This window comes from Piliocolobus tephrosceles, chromosome 17 (assembly GCF_002776525.5).
Source record: "Piliocolobus tephrosceles isolate RC106 chromosome 17, ASM277652v3, whole genome shotgun sequence".
Lineage (NCBI taxonomy): Eukaryota > Metazoa > Chordata > Mammalia > Primates > Cercopithecidae > Piliocolobus > Piliocolobus tephrosceles.
This window is the reverse complement of record NC_045450.1, coordinates 28,286,854-28,296,004: the sequence shown is the minus strand read 5'-3', so window position 1 is coordinate 28,296,004 and position 9,151 is coordinate 28,286,854. Positions and strand designations below refer to the sequence as shown.

Here is a 9,151-nt window from a genome sequence, read left to right as displayed (position 1 = left end):
ATTGCTTGCCTAACTAGCCTGTTCTGCACCTAGCACAATGGCTCTAGGCATCCTCAGTCTTTTTTAAATTTATTTTTTATTTTTTGAGATGGGGTCTTGCTCTGTTGCCCAGGCTGGAGTACAGTGGCGAGATCTCGGCTCACTGCAACCTCCTCCTCCTGGGTGCAAGCAATTCTCCTGCCTCAGCCTCCATAGTAGCTGGGTTTACAGGCGTGCACCTACTCTGTAGCCATGCCCGGCTAATTTTTGTATTTTTAGTTGAGACTGAGTTTCACTGGGTTTCACCATGTTGGCCAGCCTGGTCTCAAACTCCCGATCTTAGATGATCCACCCGCCTCGGCCTCAGAAAGTGATGGGATTACAGGCATGAGCCACCACGCCAGGCCAGCATCCTCAGTATTGATTCCACACATTATTCCTCCCAAAGTGGCTCTGTGATGCCAGAATTAAGGATCAGAATCTAGGGGAGTCTCCTACACTTCTGAAGTAGGAATGAGATGGGGAGGGTTGAGATAAAATGATTTCCTTAGATAAGAAAAATTGCCTTGTTTCTATTAAGTGCCAAGCTGTTCATACACATTTCACTGAAGCCCCAAGAGGTCAGCCTCATTACTTCCCTGTTTTCCTGCATTAACCTGAAACACAGTGACCTCAAGTAACAGGCCCCAGTTCACATAGCCCTTAGGGCCCTCGCCTGGATTCTAATCTGCAGGCTTTGGGAAATGTTTATTGACAAGTAGAGCTCAGTGTGAGTGTTATCAGTAAGCACTTGTTAACTGATTTCTCTCCTTTCAAAGTTCTAAACATTTCCGTTGTACACTTCTAAGGGCTCATTGTTTTGTTAATAAAACAAAAGTCAACACTCATTTGCATCACCGAGAGCGCCTCCTCCTCATTCCCAGTGGGGTTTGGTGAGCAGAAGCTGGCTTTAGGTAAAGAGTTAGGGACTAGAAGATCTCCCCTGATGTGGGCGCCTAACAGAGCTTGACACCTAGTTCTATACATGTTAGTGGTATTATTATTCAGGGCATTTACATAAGAATCACCCTGATAGCTACTGTTTTGTGGACGTCAGTGCTGTGGGAGGCTTTTTCATTTGCAGCAGCTTTTACTCATCACCGCCCACTGGAGTCCAAAGCTCTTTCCCTTTGTGATAGGTGTGCTTCACTCTCAGGCTCCAAGAGTTTAGGCAACTAGCCTAACATCACAAAGCAAACGGTTAGCAAAGTGCAGGTTTAGGGGCCGGGTGCGGTGGCTTAACCCATTCATAAGTCTTACCCATCACTGCCCACCACCTTGGGGCCTAACAAAGTACCTAGCACGGGCTGGGCGTGGTGGCTCACACCTGTAATTTCAGCACTTTGGGAGATTGAGGCAGACAGATCACCTGAGGTCAGGAGTTCAAGACCAGCCTGGCCAACATGGCAAAACCCTGTCTCTATTAAAAATACAAAAATTAGCCGGGTGTGGTGGTGCACACCTGTAATCCCAGCTACTTGGGAGACTGAGGCAGGAGAACCATTTGAGCCCAGGAGACAGAGGTTGCAGTGAGTCAAGATCACTCCACTGCACTTCAGCCTGGGCGACAGAGTGGGGAAATTGAGTGAGGCCGGAACTGTGCAGGAATCTGTTAGGCAGACGAAAGAGCATTATGAGGTCCTCAAGGTGGGCATGTGCTGGGTGAGCTGGAGGCCCCATCAGGAGGCCAGAGGGGCTGGAACAGAGTGAGTGAGAGGGTGAGGGCTTGGGAGAGGGGGCCTAGGAGGTAGGCAGGAACCAGATTGTGTTGGGCTTTGCAGGTCTTTGTAAGGACTTGGCTTCTACTGTGAGTGAGATGCTAGCCATTGCAGAATTTGTTTATTTTGGCTGTACTTTTTTTTCTTTCTTTTTCTTTTTCTTTCTTTCTTTCTTTTTTTTTTTTTTTTTTTTTTTTTTTTTTGTTGTTGTTGTTGTTGTTGAGACAGAGTCTTGCTCTGTCGCCTAGGCTGGAGCGCAGTGTGCGCCATCTCGACTCACTGCAACCTTCACCTCCTGGGTTCAAGCGGTTCTTCTGCCTCAGCCTCCAGAGTAGCTGGGATTACAGGCGCACACCACCACACCCAGCTAATTTTTGCATTTTTTTTTTAGTAGAGATGGGGTTTCACCATATTGGCCAGGCTGGTCTAGAACTCCTGGCCTTGTAATCTGCTCTTCTCAGTCTCCCAAAGTGTTGGGATTATAGGCGTAAGCCATTGCGCCTGGCCACTTTTTTCCTTTTTTTGGGAGTTTTGAAAGCAGAGGAAGACATCACCTCACTTAGGTTTTTTTGTTTTTGTTTTTGTTTTGAGATGGAGTCTAGCTCTTGTCGCCCAGGCTGCAGTGCAGTGGTGCGATTTCGGTGCTCAATGCAAGCTCCGCCTCCCGGGTTCATGCCATTCTCCTGCCTCAGCCTCCCGAGTAGCTGGGACTACAGGTGCCCGCCACCACGCCTGGCTAATTTTTTGTATTTTTAGTAGAGACGGGGTTTCACTGTTTTGGCCAGGATGGTCTCAATCTCCTGACCTCGTGATCCATCCACATCAGCCTTCCAAAGTGCTGGGATTACAGGCGTGAGCCACCGCGCCCAGCCTGACTTAGGTTTTAAAAGGACCACACAACTGCAAGGTCTGTGAATTGAGATATCACAACTCCCATGTTACGGGGGCATTTCCTATCATTAGCCTGTTCTAACTGGAATATTTAGGGGCCTACCCTGCTTGAAGGAAATCTGATGTGCAAAAATCCGGATAGAACTAACTTTCCCCGAGGGACTGGCAGTCATTGCAAATTGCTCAGTGTAGCAGGGGTAATGTGGTGATCCCGAGCCTCTGGGCCCCACTTTCTTTCCGATGGAAGGACTCATTGCCCCAAAGCCCATCAGCTGCATCTCCACAGGGGCCTTCTGCTTGCACAGGCACACACAGCCATAAAAAATGGGTGTTTCTGAATGTCTCCAGGATTAGATAATGGCAATGGTTGTACAACCCATCAGCTGCACCTCCAAGAGTGACTTCTGCTGACACATGCACACGTGGCCATAAAAAAATGGGTGTTTCTGAATGGCTCCAGAATTAGATAATGGCAATGCTTGTACGACTTCATGAATATACGAAAACCACCAAATGGCACACTTTGAAAGGTACGTTTTATGGTATGTGAATTTTATCTCAGCAATAATAATAAAATAATAAAAAATACTCCCAGAAATCCTGTTTGTCATAACACAAATGCTGGAAACAACCTAAATGTCTATCCACAGAGATCTGTGTTGTTTTTGTTTTTGTTTTTGAGACAAAGTCTCACTCTGTTGCCCAGGCTAGAGTGCAGTGGCACGATCTCAGCTCACGGCAACCTCCACCTCCGTTTTCAAGCGACTCATGCATCAGCCTCCCAAGTAGCTGGGATTACAGATGTGCACCACCATGCCCGGCTAATTTTTATATTTTTGTAGAGTTGGGGTTTCGTCATGTAGACCAGACTGGTCTTAAATTCCTGATCTCAGGTAATCCGCCTGCCTCGGCCTCCCAAAGTGCTGGGATTACAGGCATGAGCCATCGCATCTGGCCATGTGTTTGGTTTTGTTTTTACATAAAGACAGGTCATGGCCGGGTGCGGTGGCTCAAGCCTGTAATCCCAGCACTTTGGGAGGCCGAGACGGGCGGATCACGAGGTCAGGAGATCGAGACCATCCTGGTTAACACGGTGAAACCCCGTCTCTACTAAAAATACAAAAACTAGCCGGGCGAGGTGGCGGGCGCCTGTAGTCCCAGCTACTCCGGAGATCCGGCCACTGCACTCCAGTCCGGGCGACAGAGCGAGACTCCGCCTCAAAATAAAATAAAATAATAAATAAATAAAATAAAATAAAATAAATAAAATAAAATAAAAAAGACAGGTCTTGAACTCCTGAACTCAAGCGATCCTCCTACCTCAGTTACTGAAGTGCTGGGATTAGAGGCAGGAGCCATTGTGCTCAGCTCCCATCTCTACTTTTAAATAACAAACATGTATATGTATAACTTTCATCTTCCTCTCTCTCTCTCTCTCTCTCTCTCTCTCTTTCTTTCTTGACAAGGTCTTGCTCTGTCGCCCAGGCTGGAGGGCAGTGGTGCCATCATTGCTCACTGTAGCCTCAACTTCCTGGGCTCAAGTGATCCTCTTGCCCCAGTCTCCCAAGTAGCTGGGACTACAGGTGCGGGCCGACACATCCTAATTTTTGTATTTTTCGTAGAGACAGGGTTTTACCATGTTGCTCAGACTGGTCTCGAGCTCCTGCACTCTCAGGAAATCCACTCACCTTGGCCTCCCAAAGTGCTAGGATTACAGGCATGGGCCACCGCGCCTGGCCACATATACTAAAACATTATACAGAGGTTAGCATGGCCCCTGAGCAAGGATGACATGCAAATTCATGAAGCTTTCCATATTTTTGTGATTACACATTGCATGTCTGTATCAAAATGTCTTGCAACACATAAATATATACACTTACTATGTATCCAGAAAAATTAAAAATGATTTTTCTTTCTTTTGAGATGGAGTCTGGCTCTGTCACCCAGGTTGGAGTGCAGTGGCTGATCCTGGCTCACTGCAACCTCCACCTCCCAGTTTCAAGTGATTCTCCTGCCTCAGCCTCCTGAGTAGCTGGGATTACAGGTGCACACCACCACACCTGGCTCATTTTTGTGTTTTTATTATGATAGAGACAGGGTTTCACCATGTTGACCAGGCTGATCTTGAACTCCTGACTTCAGGTGATCTGCCCACTTCAGCCTCCCAAAGTGCTGAGATTACAGGCATGAGACATCATGCCCCAGCCCTTGGAATTCTTTGTCATTAGCTTCTGTAATCGTCTTCTTTCATAGTCCAATGTAAGCTCCAGGATGACTGGGGTTTGTTTTGTGTACCTCTGTATCGCCAGCCGGATGAAGTCAACAGTAGTTGAAATAATCAAGGGCATCAAGTGAGGGAAGAGGGAGGTTTCTGACTTGAGTGCTGATGACACAGAGATGGAAACCTGGGGGAAGCAGGGCATCAGATCTCGAAGATGACTTAATTTCTAGGATATCTGAGGTGCTTGGGGAGAGATCTAGGAGAGGTGGGATAGGCATGTCTAGAAAATATTTAACTGTGCAGGGCGTGGTGGCTCACGCCTGTAATCGCGGCATTTTGGGGGGCTGAGGCGGGTGGATCACCTGAGGTCAGGAGTTCGAGACTAGGCTGGCCAACATTTAGTGTGACCCATCTCTACTAAAAATACAAAAAATTAGCCGAGCATGGTGGTGCATGCCTGTAATCCCAGCTACTTGCGAGGCTGAGACAGGAGAATGGCTTGAATCCGGGAGGTGGAGGTTGCAGGATCCTGAGATTGTGTCATTGCACTCTAGCCTGGGCAACAGAGCAAGACTGTCTCAAAAAAAAAAAAAAAAAAAAAAAAAAAAGAAAGAAAATATCCTGAGAGTCACTCTCAAATGCCTATAGGGGTCAGAGAGGTAGCCTGAATAGTGACTGTGGTGTACTCCAAGACAATAGAGTGGAGGGGACAGTGGCAATCTGGTGAGAATATGCCCCATCTCAAAGGAAAGAAAGGAAAGCCATGGGATTAAGCAGGTCTAGTGACTACAGATTTTTGGATTTTCCAAGGGAAGCTGAAAACAAGGACTTCCATGTGAAATCTTGTCTGCAGGCCAACTTTCACCTTTTGGTCACCTGTTTCTGACTTGCGTTGGAGCAATCTAGGCTTGAGCCTTCCCTAGACATCCTGGGTATGTGTGGTGGTGGCAGGGAATGTTGGCTGCATCTTTCCTAAGGCAACAGGTACACTTATGGGCCAGGCACAGTGGCTCACACCTGTAATCCCAGCACTTTCGGAGGCTGAGGCAGGAGGATTGCTTGGGGCCAGGAGTTTGAGACCAGCCTGGGCAACAAGGCAAGAACCCTGTCTCTACAAAAATTTAAAACTAGCCAAGTGTGGTGGCACAGGCTTGTAGTTCCAGCTACTCAGGAGGCTGAGGCAGGAGGATCACTTGGAAATAGGAGTTGGAGGCTGAAGTGATCTGTGATCGCACCACTGCACTCCAGCCTGGTCAACAGAACGAGACTGCCTCAAAGGCAAAACAAGTCTGGGTGTGGTGGATCACACCTATAATCCCAGGACTTTGGGAGGCCCAGGAGGTAGATGGCTTGAGTCCAGGAGTTTGAGACCAGCCTGGGCAACATGGCAAAATCCTGTTTCTGCAAAAAGTACAAAAATTAGCTGGGCGTGGTGGTGCATGCCTATAGTCCCAGCTACTCGGGAGGCTGAGGCGGGAGGACTGTTTGAGCCCAGAGGTGGAGGTTGCAGTGAGCTGAAATCATACTACAACACTCTAGCCTGGGCGATAGAGTGAGACCCTGTTTCAAAAAAGAAAAAAAGCAGGCATACTTAGAATAAGACCATGCAGTTAATTCTATAGGAGCTCAGGTAGGCGCCAGCCGGGGCAGCCCACCTTAGACCTTAGTAGTGACTTGCTTTTTTTTTTTTTTTTTTAAAGACAGAGAGAGTCTCGCCCTGTCACCCAGGCTGGAGTGCAGTGGCACGATCTCAGCTCACTGCAACCTCCACCTCCTGGATTCAAGTGATTCTCCTGCTCAGCCTCCTGAATAGCTGTGATTACGGGAGTCAGCCACCATGCCCAGCTTTTTGTATTTTGTAGTAGAGATGGGCTTTCACCATGTTGACCAGGCTGATCTTGAACTCCTGACTTCAGGGATGCACCTACTTCGGCTTCCCAAAGTTCTGGGATTACAGGCGTGAACCACCACGCGTGGCCTTACTTTGTGTTTGTGTCACATTTTGTTAAATCTCACATTATCTCGAACTTTTCCATTATTGTATCTGTTATAATGATCTGTGATCTTTGATGTTACTATTGTAATTGCTTCGGGGTGCCACAAACAGTGCCGACGTAAGAGGGCGAACTCAATGAATAAGTGTGTGTTGACTGTTCTCTCTCTCTCTGCTTGGGCCTCCCTCTTCTCAGAGACAATATTCAAACTAGGCCAATTAATAACCCTACAATAATGGCCTTTAAGTGTTCATGTGAAAGGAAGAGTCAATCAAGGAGGCAAAGTTCCTTGTTGTCAAGAAACTGCCGTCACCCCAGCCTTCAGCGACCACCACCTCCATCAGTCAGCAGCCATCACCAATGAGGCAAGACCCTCTACCAGCAAAAAGATTACGACTTGCAAAAGCTCAGATGATTGTTACCATTTAAAAAATTAAGTATGTCCCTGTTTTCGTAGACATAACACTATTGCTCACTTAGACTGCAGTATTGTGGAACAGGAACTTTTTTTCTTTCCTTTTTTTTTTTGTGAGACGGAGTCTCACTCCGTCGCCCAGGCTAGAGTGCAGTGGCGCGATCTCAACTCACTGCAACCTCCACCTCCTGGGTTCAAGTGATTCTCCTGCTTCAGCCTCCTGAGTAGCTGGGACTACAGGCTCACACCACCACGCTTGGCTAATTTTTGTATTTTTGGTGGAGACGGGGTTTCCCCATGTTGGGCAGAATGGTCTGGATCTCCTGACCACATCCACCTTAGCCTCCCAAAGTGCTGGGATTACAGGCGTGAGCCACCACGCCCAGTCAGAACCATAACGTTTACATGCACCAGGAAATGAAAAAATTCATGTGCCAGGCCGGGCGCGGTGGCTCAAGCCTGTAATCCCAGCACTTTGGGAGGCCGAGACGGGCGGATCACGAGGTCAGGAGATCGAGACCATCCTGGCTAACACGGTGAAACTCCGTCTCTACTAAAAAACACAAAAAACTAGCCGGGCGAGGTGGCGGGCGCCTGTAGTCCCAGCTACCCGAGAGGCTGAGGCAGGAGAATGGCGTGAACCCTGGAGGCGGAGCTTGCAGTGAGCTGAGATCCGGCCACAGCACTCCAGCCTGGGTGACAGAGCGAGACTCTGTCTCAAAAAAAAAAAAAAGATCCGGCCACAGCACTCCAGCCTGGGTGACAGAGCGAGACTCGATGTCTCAAAAAAAAAAAAAAAAAGAGCCGGGAGCGGTGGCTCACGCCTGTAATCCCAGCACTTTGGGAGGCCAGGGCAGGCGGATTACCTGAGGTCAGAAGTTCAAGATCAGCCTGGCCAAGATGGTAAAACCCTGTCTCTACCAAAAATACAAAAATCGGCCAGGCGTGGTGGCGGGTGCCTGTGATCCCAGCTACTGGGGAGGCTGAAGCAAAGAATTGCTTGAACCCGGGAGGCAGTGGTTGCAGTGAACCGAGATCGCGCCACTGCACTCCAGCCTGGGCGACAGAGCTAGACTCTGTCTCAAAAAAAAAAAAAAAAAAAAAAAAAAAAAAAATTCATGTGCCTTGCTTTGTTGCACATGGCCTGTAACAGCTAGAAAAATAACTGGAGGAATTTCCCTGACAATTAACAGTGGTTGCTAGGTGTGGTGGCTCACGCCTGTAATCCCAGCACTTTGTGAGGCCGAGGCGGGCAGATCACCTGAGGTTGGGAGTTCGAGACCAGCCTGACCAACGTGGAGAAATCCCACTTCTACTAAAAAAAAAAAAATACAAAATTAGCCGGGCATGGTGGCACATGCCTATAATCCCAGCTACTCGGGAGGCTGAGGTAGGAGAATCGCTTGAACCCAGGAGGCAGAGGTTGCGGTGAGCCAAGATCACGCCATTGCACTCCAGCCTGGGCAACAAGAACGAAACTCTGTCTCAAAAAACAAAACAAAACAAAACAGTGGTTATCCTCAAGAGGTGGCAAGAGGTGGGATGATGGGGGCACTTTCCCTCTGTGCTCTGTACTTGTGTGTGTGAATGGTTTTATATGACTATGTATTACTTAACAAAAACCAAAAAAAATTTAAATTATAGATCTTTTTTAACATACTCTGCCTGTGCAGACATGTGCAGGTAAACACATAGGACCTGAAGAATACACACAGAATGATTGACAGTGGTTACCTGGGGGAAGGGGATGGGGGCTTGGGCAGGTTGGCAGGTGAAAGAGAAATTTAATGTTTTGCTCAGTGTCTCTTGCTGGGTTGCTTGAGTCCTACATACTATGTATTCCTGGTTATAGAAAAATAATGTGAAAAACTTCAGTGCCCAACCCTCGAAC

At 47.9% G+C, this 9,151-nt stretch overlaps 1 pseudogene; it reads left to right on the top strand.

Annotated features, from left to right (window-relative positions):
* The first annotated feature begins 4,349 nt into the window (after positions 1-4,349).
* Positions 4,350-4,449, top strand: LOC111525733 (annotated as a pseudogene).
* Positions 4,450-9,151: the final 4,702 nt, after the last annotated feature.